Here is a 14946-nt window from a genome sequence, read left to right on the forward strand (position 1 = left end):
ATCCAAATAATCATTGGTTCACCGTAATAAACAGTTTTGAATCGTTAATCGATCAATTTTTTACTTTTCTTCACGAAACTGTTTTTGAGCATTTTAGGTTTTTGGCTGAGCGTTTTAGTATTTTTGCCTTTGAGTGTTTTTGTTTTTTGTCTTTGAACATGTAGCGTACTTATCGTACGTTAAGCGGTTAATCAGATTATTGTACACTAACCTCACAATACAATAGCATTTTCTAACCTGAGATTTTTACATTATTTAATGACGTAATTACCCTCAATAACCGTTAACAATATCCATGGGATAACTACCTAACACCCTCACAAACGACGTGAAATCTTCCACCTCATTCATGGCGTTCTGAGCTCTAACATCCGCCATTGAAGCTTCAAAATCCACAAAGTAAACATACTCGAACCGCTTCTTCCTTCCAACCGGCCGGTTCAGGTTCGGTCTACTCTCTATCTTCGTCACTTTAATATTCCTAAACGCAAATGCAGCTAACACCTTATACAACACATTATTATTATTATTATTATTATTATTATTATCAACATCATTATTATTAGTTCCTTTAGATTCACCGAACACATTCAACATATTATTATTATTATTATTATTATTATTATTATTATTATTATTATTATTATTATTATTATTTCCTTTAGATTCACCGAACACATTCAACATATTATTATTATTATTATTATTAGTTCCTTTAGATTCACCGAACACAATACTAGTTTTAAACCGGTGACCGGAATCACCGGTTCACGAGATAATATTACGAACGTCACGTTATTCGAATCGTCCTCGATTCGATCCGCTAAGATGTTAAGATTATAGATCTCGGCTGCGCGTGACGACGCGATTGCCGTGGTGTCACGGAGGTTGTTCGCGGCGAGGTGTTGTGCAGCTCCGGCGGTTAATGACAGTGATAGTGTCTGGTTAGTTGTGTTCAGAGGAGAAATATCATAACGACATGCGAGTGATATTTTAAGACGGTGGGGATTAGGTAAGGGTGACAGTGACAGCGGCAGCATTCGGGTGTAACCTGCAACGAAAATAAGACATAAATGATGAACATAATGCTTTCTGAATATATTGATGAAAAACGTAACTAAGTATGAACGTATAAATAATTACCGTAATTTTTTCTTATATTAGTTTTGAAAGATGGATTTAAAGAATGCATATTTTTTTGTGATTGATTTTGTGAAGCTTGTCGAAGGAGTATTTGCTAAGCTGAATATTAGGCTGAGGGGTGTGGGGCTTCAACGGGGGCGCTAGAGCCCCTCCGCTCGCGCCCCCAGGCGCTAACACCATACCACCGGGGCGCTAACGGGGGCGCTAACGGGGCGCTAACGCGAAAATCCATGCAGGCGTGAGCCTGTTAGCGGGAGAAGAGAGAGAGGAACTTGTTGAATTTTAGAAAAAGAGCCGTTGGGCTCTTATTAAATTAAAAAAAAAAAAATTTTCCTATATAATACCCCATTTCACCCATTTTTATACCACAACTTCAAACCTTCACCCAAAATCAATTCATCTTCTCAACTTTTTTAAAAAAAATTGGCTGGAAATTGGTACCCAAACCTTGATTCAGATTATATTGACGACGATTTATGGTCGTCACCGCACCAACTGATGTTTTATTCGGAGCCGCAAGAATCATCCGGCTTTCAACCATCCAACACACAACCGTCTCCTAACTTTGTTGTTCCGGAGACACAAGAATCACACGGTGAAGCTACGGGACCAAAAAGACGCGTCCACCGGAAAAAACAACTTGCAACGGACGGGTCGGGACCGGCTTCGACTCCGAGGACGAAACGGAAAGCCACTCCGTGGTCATCGGATGAGAAGGAAGCCTTGTGTCGGGCTTGGATAGTCATTTCTGAGGATCGACGTTGCGGTAATTGTTTTAACGTTTTTAAAAATGATTTTTAATAAAAAAGTTAAATATAAAAGTTAAATGGAAATCTAATTTATTTATTCATTTTGCAGCCGACTACCAAAAGAGCAAGATTTTTTGGACAAAGGTTAGGGAGACGTTCTACATGCTCGTTGGGAGTACAGAGCGGAACGCCGATATGATTTCGGGTCGGTGGTCCGAAATCAGAAAATTTGTCGGCTTGTTTACTAATCTTTTCAACAGGAACAGCGGTCGTATGAGACCAAGTGGCAGTGATGATTTGGCGGTTTACAATTTCACGGTCGAAAAGTGGAAGCAGGAGTGTTTGCGGAGGTATGGGATGGTGAAGACGTGGGATGATTTATTGTTGTGGGAGTGGTTGAAAAGGTGTTCCAAGTGGGTTGAGCTGGTGGCGCCGGACTTTGATGTGGAAGTAAGGGCGAAACGGACTAAAACTAGTTCGTCTGCCGCGTTGGATTCGACCTAAACATTGCGGAGGAGGAAACGTCTTCACCGCCGAGGAGGCGGCCATTGGGAAGGGACGCCAAGGGGAAAAAACCGGCTGAGGGGGAAGCCGTAAACATCGCCAATCTTGTTGAATCCCTCAATAAATTCAACAAAACCATGGAGGTGGTCTCTAATGACAAAAAGGAAAAAAGTCGAATGAGAGATTTGGACTTTCTTACTAGAGACTTCAGTAACCTAAATCCGGTCGATCAAATGCTAATGGAAAAGCAAAAGGAACGTATCCGAAAGAGATTGATCGAAGAAGACCAAGCCGAAGAATAAGAATAATGTTTTTTTTAGTACTTTAATTTTTATTTTATTTTTAGATATTAATGTGTTTTTTTATTAATGTGTGTTTTTTTTAATAATTTATGAGTTTTTTTAATAATACGTTGTTTGAATATATTTATAAAAAAAAAAAAAAATTCGCTGGAGCCCCTGCTGGAGCCCCTCCACACCAGGGCCAGGGGCTCCAACGGGGGCTCCAACACCCCCCTTATCCAGTTTCTCTCTCTGCCACACGTCATAATATTATTGGTTGGAGCCCCCATTAAAGCCTCCATTAAAGCCCCCCACACCCCTCAACCTTAATAACAAGGGGATTGGTGTTTTAACATTGGGATATAATTGGATTAAGAAAAGGTGTATAGAAGACTAGAAAGGTTCAATCTTACGAGTCACACCTACCTGGTTTAAGTTATAATTATAAATATTAATAATATATAATGTCACCACTAATAATTGATGAATCATGAGACTAGACTACCCATTTCTTTTGGATGTCTTCTAGTGTTCTAGATACATGTGCCAAAACAATCACGTTTTACAGATATTATTATTATTATTATTATTATTATTATTATTATTATTATTATATTCTAGCATGGTTTATTAACTGATATACAAGCTATTTTGGTATGTTGGTTTTTGTCGGGAGGTTTTGTAACAAAATTTAATACATGCTTGATTGACTAGTGTAACGTATTGGAAATTTGAAGGCTTTGAGAGCAGTGATATTATCGCAAGTTGGTTTTTGTGATGTCGGTTATCATACATACTGATCGTCTGTAAAAATGTAAAATTACAAGAAAAGTTGTTACTTGTTAGTGGTGTTCTACAATGTTTTAATTTACATAAAAGTGAGCACAACTAATAAACGATCATGGTTAATGAAACTTGGGAGAAAAGGATTTGGTCTACACCTAGTTTGATGCTTATATTCGGTGGTTTAAGTCTTTAAGATTGAATAATGGTACGAGTGGCTAAAACGTTATCACATTGCACTCTGTCGTCATGAAGATAACACTTTAATTTAGTCGAAATACTAATTAAATTGAACATATTGTCGATGTTCACACATTACATTGTTAGGAGTTTATACGTCGTCAACATATGTTGATATTACCACTTAATAACATGTAGACTGTAGTTAAGCATTTCCTCTTCCTCTGACACCTCATCTTAAGTAAAATATGTGATAGATTCAAGCTATATGATTCACTGAAAAACAAATTATTTTGTTAACACCGACCACTAAGTTGTAAAGGTTTAAACAAAGTGTTGAGCTTTTTTTAAATTACACAAGACTAAATTTAACCATTATTTTGTTAAAACAAAAGTTTAAAATCTAGCAATAATAATCTTACTATTAGAAGATTACAATAATGGAACCTTGAGTTTTCAAAACGTTTTCTACTTAACGAATCGCAAGACGATGTTATGCAATTGCTAGGTTGTTCTTACCATTTGAAAAGAAGAGGTATGACAATGAGACAAGTATTGGTAATCACAGTCTCGTACTTGACCCAATACCCGTCGAGTACTTCGAGTATCGGTATAGCTAGTTTGTTAAAAAGTAAGTTGAGATTCTTTAGTGTCTCTCTTGCATGTGACATCTAGCGCATAACCCCTTGATTGAAAAACCTCATTTAATCATGTGAGGGAGAGAAAAACACAATAAAAGTTTACATGATAATATAAAATAAAATATATATATCGAAGTTTTATACTAGGACGGGATCAAAGTTTTCTATTATTAATATTATTGTCGATTGTGTCTTGTCAGATGTCGTAAGAGTGAATAAAACCCATGTTCTAGTATTACATATTTACATGTCATGACAGCCGATATATGCATAAATGAGGAAAATAATGAGGTGTTAATACTCTGTTTGGGGCAATCTCAATTCTCCACATATATTATTATGTGTTATCATATCCTGTTATTTAAGGATTCCACATCATGCTAAGCAAAACCATAACCATTGCTTCACCTACAAGTGCGTAAATTGTTTTTGGATAAAACTAAGTTGGGTCGAGTTAAAGTGATTCAAAACCGAGTCGGTCTAAACTGGTTCAGATGTTTTTAAAAAAAATAATATGGTTCAGTTTGAAACTTGTTTTAATCCGGTTCGGTTCGGTTTTAACCGGTTTCCAATCAGTGGCAAAAAAGGCCGAAAAAGGTTAAACTTACACTACGTATAAAAATTTTCGGCCGAAAACGGGTAAATTTACATAACTGCCGGGGCCACCCCGGGCCTCAATGAAGCTTCGCCCTTGTTTCCAACGGTTATATCTCTAACCGGTTTCAAATTGGCTGATCTGTTGAGACTGGTTTCAACTAAATCGGTGATATCGATTTTAAATATAAACTGGTTTTGGTGTGTACCTCTAAGCCTCAACTTCACCCAAAAGAAAATGTAGATCCAAAGTGGTAAAAAATTAAACATCAGAGCCTCATAGGTCATAAAAATGGGCAGGATTTGGCAGATTGGGTAATGGGCCAAATGGCCCAACAAGTAAAGTGGTCAATTTTTTGTACTGCGACAACTGACAAGTTGATTAGTTAACTCGATACACGTTTTACACTAATTGTTTTATACCTTTTCGCTTTTACTAAGCCTATAAATGAACCGAACATTCAGTGACCTGTTTGTAATCTCTTTGATGGTAAACTTGTTTATGGTCGTTTGTTTAATAAGTGAACAAACATGAAAAAAGAGACCCATCTCTTCGTCAAACAAACTAACTTTCATAAGATTAATTCGAAGAATTAAAACACTTTAATGTTATTTGTCATAAAATTAACTGCAAATATCGCCACCCATTGCGGGAGCAATCCATATAGGAACTGAAAACAATCCCACAAAGACCGGTCAAGTGTACATTGTAATGACATATAGGAACACACATTTCAAATTTGCCAAATTTGAGGAACCTCCAAATCTTATCGTTAGTAATTCACGTGTTTATTTCAATGCTTACAAATGTCGGTATATAAATAAGACAAATGTTTACACTAAACGATATTAAGATTTAAGAACGTGAATCTGAATTCATTTCGTATCTTTTGAATCAAGTAAACATGACATCGAACCATCAATACCAAATTTCGTCTTCCACAAATCATCACACCCTTGTCAACCTGACGACGTCTTTCTAATTCTCACAAGGAATTAGGGGAATATGGCGACAACACTAAACAATAGTGTAAAATCCGCCAAGTATTATTTAGGAATACAATGAAAGATGTTTACAAAAGAAACATAATCAAATGATATCTACTAAAGATAACTATAGTAAACATTAAAGAGCTTTTGGTCTGGCCGACTGCCCGACTGGATATGGCTTTGCCTCAAGGTTATCAAAATAGGTGATTTATGAATAAAGTTAGATTTTCCGTTTTAGAAATAAAAACTGCTAACAAAAACTAATTAATATATTTCATCAAGCACAAGATCACATACCAAACAACAAAACCGTCCTCATTGTAACATAACTGATTGAGAGAGTGACATTCGCAAAACGAAGTTATCATGTGGGAAAGAAGAGACGATCTAGCATGAATGAGAAGAGCTTGTCAAGTTAGCCAGGATGATTGCCAGAAACCAATTCGTAGATCTAGAGAGTGAACCAGATCAGTCGTGATGGAGCTGGCAAGTCATCCTTGGCTACTAAACCAAACGCTCATTCTCTTCATGTAAGATTATCCCTCCTTATATAATATTTCTTTCTTTGTATATATTGTGATGATTTGATCATCCACATGTCCCAAAACCTGTATTTATAGGAAACACAGAATAATTATGGGCAGTTTGCATGCTCATCTACTACCAAGACTACCCCATATTACATCCCTATCTAATCAATATAGAGAATATATTCTATGCATGTAGTCTATCATCTTTTACAACCATTTCTGGACCATGCTTCAAGTTGGTATGTCAAATGATTTCCATTTATGTATATAACGATTTTGGTCTTTATTTTATTTTCGAACGACAATATTAATGTAATCTACTCCTAAATCCTAATACCACAACATTGTTCAACACGGGACTCGAACTCTAGTCTCTTGGGAATTGGGATGACACACCACTTTACACACCACGAGACTTAAACCCCCAATCTCTTTGATAGCCATATGGGTTTTAGAACTTAAAACAGTAATAATAAAACATCTTATTAAATATATTAATGTGGTTATTACTAAATTATTTACAATTTTATTGATAAGTTCTATCGTATTATACTTTGTAACGTTTTAAAAATTGGTTTGTGCTGGCTGGTAATACTAGTTGGCTAGTTGCCACTCACTAGCCGGTACCTTTTAGAAGTTTGAACCACCGGAATTGCCAGTAATACCGGTTTGTACCGCTGTACTTATTTAAGCTCAAGTCGCCTTTAGGCCCAAGACTTTTAGCGGTCCATCCATGAACCATTACCTCCCGATTTTAAGTTTTAATCTACAGGCCTTTGATCAGTTTAACATCGCCATTCGATTTATTTACCATCAAATCAAATTACTCTCAATATTGCCATCGAGCAACTTTTGGATTTTTTTTATGGATTAACTTTTGGATTTTTTTTATTATTAAATCATGTACTTTTTCATGTATTTTTATGGAATTATAGGGTTAACTAGTCAATACGGTTGAACTGCCAGATAAAACATGTTGTCTCATTTCTAAACCCGACCTGGCATGACTAAATAACCAGTTTTTAAAACATTGTCTTTGTAGAACACAACATGCATGTTTTCATTCTCAATTATATATTTTAAAAATTCAAATCCGCTAGTTTTGAACATGTTTCAAGAAGTCAAACGGGAATTTTGCCTCTTTATCTCAATCCTTACTATTTTTGCTATAATTAGGAAACCTATATGCCAAATATGGAAAGAATATATATATATTCGCTAGCCAGATTTGCAAGCATATTTAAATGCTTAAAGCGAACCAAAAGAAAATGTTTTTCAATTAGACTTTGACCCCTCAATTATGGGGTTACGAATCAATATCATTCACATCGGTAGTGTTAAACATATCAATAGTTCTTATTAGCCGACGCCAACGCCAAATAATCGACTTTTTGAATAGCTAACTTTGAGCTCGGATGCTAAGAAAAAGTATCGATGCAATATTGCCATGTTTTTAGAGTTATCGAAAGACCAATCACCGATAAATATAGCATTTATTGTCAGAAAAAGAAAATAAAAGGGATAAAAACGGACCTTAGTTAGGATTCTCCACTCCATGAAAGATACACGGATTCATGACAAGTTTCATCATAATATTTAGAGCTTCCATAGCTATGATATAAAAAATAAATAAGGTGAGATTAAGTCACCTTAACACTTTTCTTTTTATATTGAATTCCTTTGTTAGAGGTGCAAGCCCCAGAGAGACCACAAATCCATTTTCTCCAACGTGAAGGAGACTTCATATGACTCAATGACTTAACTTATAACATTATTCAAGAATTCTCAATGCAATGATTCAAAAGCTTTTTCGAAATCAATTTTGAAGATTATTGCCTTATGTTTCTTCTTTAAACAAGAGACAAGTCTCATTGATGATATGATACGCTTCCTATATGTTTTTGTTAGGAAGAAAAGCCGAGTTTCATCAACAAGTGAACATATAACCTTTTTTCAATCTAATTGCAAGAACCTATAAGATAACTTTGGAGACCAAGGATCCGTTTTCTTAGGAATTACAGCAATAAACGAAAATTTGCATCCCAAGCTCATATCGACCGCCTCATATAAGTAATCCATGGCATTCTCAAAGTCGTCTTCAAGAAGACTCTAAAGGACCAAAACTCTTTAACGAACTTAAAAGTATAACCATCGTGGCCCGGTGCCTTTTCACTGTACTAATACTTAGTATTCAAACGAACCTAAAATCAATACTAATTGTTACATTATCTATAAATCTATAATTAGAGTGTCTTGCATATTTATTTAGTTAATTTTGGTTTTAAACATATTATAAAAAATTTAGTTAAATATTGTACATAAGATATATTATGAATGTCTAAATTTAAGTCTTCGAATAACGTTTAAGGTAAATTTATATAATTCTCTGTCGAAATACTACACTTAAGATAAAATATATAAATATAATAAAATTCACTTGTTTGTGACTTTGTGCTCACAAAAGATTTCGTAAGCAAGTTGGACCTTAATACTTTTTTCGGAGTTTTGGACCAAAAAGCTTATCTATTACATAACAATTTGATCTTAGATTATATTGGGCTAAGAAACGAAAACCCAATGAAAGTTTAGTTAAAAGATTTAGGAAAATTGGATTTTAATAATCCCAACTTTACGCAGTTGGCCGATAATAATCCCAACTTTGAATATAGCTGTCACTGGTCTCAACTTTCACACTATTTGTTTTCATTGAACCCCCGTTAAAAAAAATTAACGGCGTTAAGTTTTTTTCAAATTTCAAACTGATATTTTAGGGCTTTTGATCGGAATGGGTATACGAGTCGATTGATGTAAAACTTACCTTCAAATAGCGCTTCAAACAGCTTGATTTTTGTTAATTAATATTTTAAATATCGGAACTAAAGCATCCTTTAGTCGTTTGGACCACTATTTGGAGGTAAGTTTTACATCAATCGACTCGTATAGTCATTCTGATCAAAAGCCCTAAAATATCAATTTGAAATTTGAAAAAACTTAACGCCGTTAAGTTTTTTTTAACGGGGGTTCAATGAAAACAAATAGTGTGAAAGTTGGGACCAGTTACAGCTATATTCAAAGTTGAGATTATTATTGGCCAACTGCGTAAAGTTGGGATTATTAAAATCCAATTTTCCAAAGATTTATGATTAAACTTTAAAAACACTTTATAACAACCTTTTTAAAATATGAATATGAACTTTTAATTAAAATAACTTTTAAACTGGTTAATAGGTTAACCAATTTATCAAACGTGTTGTGTTTGTGTTAACCCATTTGTTAAATGTGTCCTGTTAGTCAACCCAAAACTTAATTTTTTCATACCTTATCAATCATTTGCCGACTAGTTCATAAATCATTTTAATTGTGATTTGAACTTTCTTTAAAAATTTACTCTCAATGTAGCGTATATCCACCTAGCAATCATCTTTGGTTTGGTACTTTCGTAGAGTTATATGCAGCTACAAATGTGTACACAAATATTTTTGTAATTTCGTTAAGTTTAATTGAATAGTACTTTTTTTAAAGTATACGTGTTATCGTCAAGAATGTCTTTTGTTATAGAACCGACATGATTACGGATGACGTTAAGGTTTTCTTCACCTTTTTACATTAAGGGGGTGTTTGAGATTACTTATTAACTTTTTAAAAGGAATAAGGTGTTTGAGATTACTTTTAATGTGAGAGCAAAAAGTTAATAAGTTACACTTTTGTAACTTACTAACTTATTGAAAAGTTTTAAAGAAGTTAAATAAGTAATCCAAACACCCCCTAAAAGCAAAATATTTTAGTCAATTTTTTTTATATTTTACTTTTTTACTTTTTCTTTACGTTAAAATGTTAGCTCAAACTGAAGATGCTGATTAAAAAATGTTATATTGGACTAGATAAGACATTATTAAACTTTGATTCTTGTAGAAGAAAAAGAAAGCCACTAATTATCTTTCAGACACGGCTATAAAGATGTCATGATGGTTCATGAATCAAATATCTTGTTCTTTGCCTAGTTAGGTTTTGACTTAATACTATCCAAGTTTTGACTTTTGACTATCTTTCTGACTTGGTAAAACATCTAATTCTTTAGGTTCTTTCCGTCCATTGGTGATGGATTAATATCATGGTTCTAGTTAGATTTGGGCAAATAAACCGATTATCCGAACTGATCCAAAAATCGAACCGGTTTGAAATCGATTATGTAGAAACCGGTTTGGAACCGATTGAAACCGTAGGTCTGAACCGGTTTGTAACTGTCTCCACCACAACCAGTTTCAAACCAGTTAACTGAACCAAAACCTGTCAAAACCCGAACCGAAATTGATCATAACCTGGTCAAAAAACTGCTATAAATGCTAGCTGAACCCTAACATCTGAAAATTTAAAGTAGCACAAAAGGAATCAGTATTTATGACTAAGATATCGAAATGTGATATAGTAATAAAATATCTTTAACGTTCAAACAACTTTTTAAGACCTAATTTCTACTTTGTATAACGTAAAATAACTCACTAACACGTGATAAGGTTCATCGTCATACACATGTTATTAACACGTATTTATAGAACTTAAGAAGCAAAACTATTATCAACATGACTAAAATGACATTATGGTCATTATTTCCTTTTGGTTACTTTGGGATTACTTCACCATCATGCATGATAATAATTTAAGAAAAAACTATCATCTACCAGTGTATGAACTTTAGGAAACAGGCATCGGTTAAATTATAATTCAATGCAGTTATTTATAGATTAACTACTATGTCGTTTAAAAATAAAATAAAAAAAACTTTTATTCATAAATGTTAGAAAGGACCACGTTATCTATAATTAATTCTCTCTGTCAAATATTAACTATGCATCATACCTGATTAAGTGAAGAAGTTTTTTCTAGATAGTGTTTGAAACTATCCTTAATATGACGAGTAACGATTAATGAGATCAGGATGTCAATCGTTCATACTGATTTAAACGTACTGCACCTGATTTATCCAGAAACACCATCAAGAAATAAACTCATCACTAGTTGGCGTTACATGAGTCTCACGAGTGCCACTTCAGCACCCCCAATGAACCTCTGTGATGCATACCCACTAGAGGTGGAAAAAAAACCGGTTAACCGAACTGGCCTGAAAATAGAACCAAAACCAGTTTAGAACGATTGAAACGTGTAGGTTCGAAACCCGCTTGTAATTCTCTCTACCGAAACCGGTTTCAACACGGTTAACCGACCGAAACCGGCCTGAAACCAATCGTAAACCTGTCAAGATACGACTTCAACCCGAACCGAAACCGATCATAAACCAGTAATGACTTTGTTAACCAAATCGAATCGGTTTAAAACCGGTTTGTGCATCTCTAATACCCACTAGCTTTAGAGGGAAGGAAGTCCTTCCATTCTCCCCACTTTTTACCGCATGCCAAACTTCCTTTACATAACATTCATTTAAGGTAATACTTATATTATAATAAAATTTAAAAATTAATAGATCAGATAATAAAAATATACTTTTAAAAGTTTATTAGGATCCCACATCCACCCATAAAAAAATAGAAGATCTAATTCATTACCAAGAGCATATCTAAATAATCATTTCGGTAATAACCGACAACATTATCGAATATACAACAATTTTATACTAAATATAATAATATTAATAATAATATAATAATAATAATAATTTTCTAAATCCAACTTCAACACTAAACCTCAAATTCCACCTTCATTATTTTATTCCAAATATCTCAGTTGAGCTGGCAAAAAAAACACGATTACATACATCCAAAATCAAACTAATTATTAAAAAATAATAATAATAATAATAATAATAATAATAATAAATCATACACTCCAAGTTTTTCCAAATATATACACTCATTTGGTTTTCTTATTAGATGCAACAAGACCTAAAAATAATGGGTTTTATTTCTTGTTACAGTGAACTGACAGTTCAATTATCTGAAAAAACATCATGTTCAAATCATAAACATGTTACAAATTCTGTTTCTACAAATCTAGTCCCATCAATCCAAACATCCACTACAAGTACATACAAAACCACCTTATCTACCGGCCAGTGTCACGTGATCACCGTCACGTGGCACCGAACCGCCACCACACAAAGCCTTAGCATAACCTCCGGGAGGTTTTCGACTAAACACGAATTCGAGATTGTTTAGGAAGTTGAGGGGAAGCAAAGTGTTTGAAATTAATAATATAAAGTTTGAGGTTTTTTATGATCTTTCGTCGGCGAAGTATCGTGCGGGGAGCAAAACCGGTTGAAAAGTACTATGTTTTAATTATGGTTGACTCTGAACTGGGGTTGTTCCTAGGAGACACGTACTCCGAGGAACCTGCTTTTAAGAAAAAAGCCAACAAAGGCACGGAATTCTGTTTAGTTTCACGCCAGGAGCATTTTTATGGTAACACCCTTTATTCTACAAAGGCTCAATTTACGGGTTCCGGAACGTGTCACGATATTTTGATTCGGTGCACCGACGATGTGAAGGATCCGACGTTGTCGGTTTGTATAGATAAGCGGGTTGTGGTTCGGGTCAAAAGGCTACAATTGAATTTTAGGGGGAACCAAACCATATTTGTTGATGGGTTGTCTATAGACCTAATGTGGGATGTTCATGACTGGTTTTTCGGATCAGGGTTCGGGTCGGGTCATGCGGTTTTTATGTTTAGAACTAGAAATGGGCTGGATAGTAGGTTGTGGTTGGAAAATAAGGTGAATACAAAAGATGAAAATAAGGAATTTTGTTTGTTAGTTTATGCAACTAAGGTTTAAGTGATCAACATATACATCTTTTAGATTGTTATTGTAAGTTTTGTTTATTATTATGTTTACACATATACTAATTCATATCAAAGTATTTATTGGGATAGATTTACACCAACTTATTTGTAGATAAGTTATTATTGGGATGGATCTAAACCATGATATATTAAATCAACATATTTTATTTTATTTTATTTGTGTTTGAATAGAAACTGATTCATACAAAACTTACGTAAATATTTTCAACATGATATAATAGGAATGATTTTTTATGTTGTGTTTTAACTTTTGTATAGATGTTGTATATCCTAAAGTTATACAAAATCAAAGATTAAAGAAGTAGCCCCTATGTTGAACCATATTATCCTTTGTACCGCCACTTCCGGATCACTATCGCAAGTGACGACGCTCCAGATCAAATGATCGATGGTTCTCACAATGAGGTTATAAACTAACACGCCTAGAGTCATCATGTATGTGCATATGGACTACGTGCACACATATGTACTATGAAAGATATCAACGTCCGGATAAGAAAGTATGTCGTCACTTAATATGATCATTATACTACGACATAAAACGTATATCTTAACCGAAACGTATTTTTTCTAACGTTTGAATCGACTCAAACAAGACGCTCATTCTTTAAGGCTTAAGGCTAATGACTATTGTTTTATGTAGCCCTGAAGGAAGACATACTCATCGTTCCGCCTTCTCACCACCCTCCAAAATTAAAATCTTTTAATGAGTTTATACCATATGATTTACATTAGTTTTCACTATTTACTAGTAATAGTTTAGGGTTCGATCTATGGATGTAGATGTAAAATACTCCATAATTTGTTTTGACTTATTCTAGAAATTGTTGTAGGCCTTCATTTAATTAGTCAGACATTTTTACATACCGGAGTTGGCATTAATGCACTTTAAAGTTTTAAACACACTTTTTGAATTTTTGAGAAGAAAAAGTCCAAAAATACATGTAATTATGTTTATATATTTATGTTTTTTTTATTTATTTTAAATATAAGTTTCATATTATTTAATATTCAAAATACACATTTTTTTCTGATTCGTATGTAGTTATGTACTACTTGTTAAATAAAAAGATCGAGTTGATAATTGACCTGTTTTGAAAAAAATACCTTGATAAAAAATCATACTTTTAAAACTTTAATTTTATTCATCAAGCTAAAAAAGTATATTATATAAGGTTTTAAATTAAAAAAATATTTTAGTGAAGGATTATATGTAAATATCGCGTAAATTCGTACTCGACACTTCACCATAGGGGGCATTCGGGCGGTGGGTTTCTCTTGGAACTAATGGCATGCCATGTCACTAGCTTTGTCTGCGATCGAGGACATGGGTAACCTTTTGCCAATTGATACACTCGGTGATCGGGCTTTCTTAATAATTCAAAATCAGATAATAAAAATACATAATTAGAAGAACAAACGTGAAAGCCACGATGCAAATATTTAATGTACTCGTATGCATTATGTTTTTTTAAAATATTTATTTTAAGTGGGCAACAATGTTTATTAAAGTGGTGTCTACTACTTTCTAGTAAAACTCTATGAAGAAACACTAACCGGACTCCGGTCAGATATAGGTAAAGTTTAGCCATCCTACTAAGTGCAAGTGACGGTCCTACCCGCACAATCACGAAAGAGGAAGCGAAACTTCACACCTATTATCTGCCACGTTCAAAGGTTAACTTATCCTAAAGGATGAGAAAAACCTACACGCAGGTCAGATATAGGTAAAGTTTAG

At 34.0% G+C, this 14946-nt stretch overlaps 2 pseudogenes; one reads left to right on the forward strand and one right to left on the reverse strand.

The window, feature by feature from the left end:
- Positions 1 to 273: 273 nt before the first annotated feature.
- On the reverse strand, positions 274 to 7137 carry LOC143600748 (arogenate dehydratase 1 pseudogene; annotated as a pseudogene).
- A 5164-nt stretch (positions 7138 to 12301) lies between these two features.
- LOC143600750 (uncharacterized) lies at positions 12302 to 13179 on the forward strand (annotated as a pseudogene).
- Positions 13180 to 14946: the final 1767 nt, after the last annotated feature.

This window comes from Bidens hawaiensis, unplaced genomic scaffold (genome assembly GCF_021521415.1).
Source record: "Bidens hawaiensis isolate Kalapana, Puna unplaced genomic scaffold, B.hawaiensis_p1.1 tig00054864_1, whole genome shotgun sequence".
In the NCBI taxonomy this organism is placed as follows: Eukaryota; Viridiplantae; Streptophyta; class Magnoliopsida; order Asterales; family Asteraceae; genus Bidens; species Bidens hawaiensis.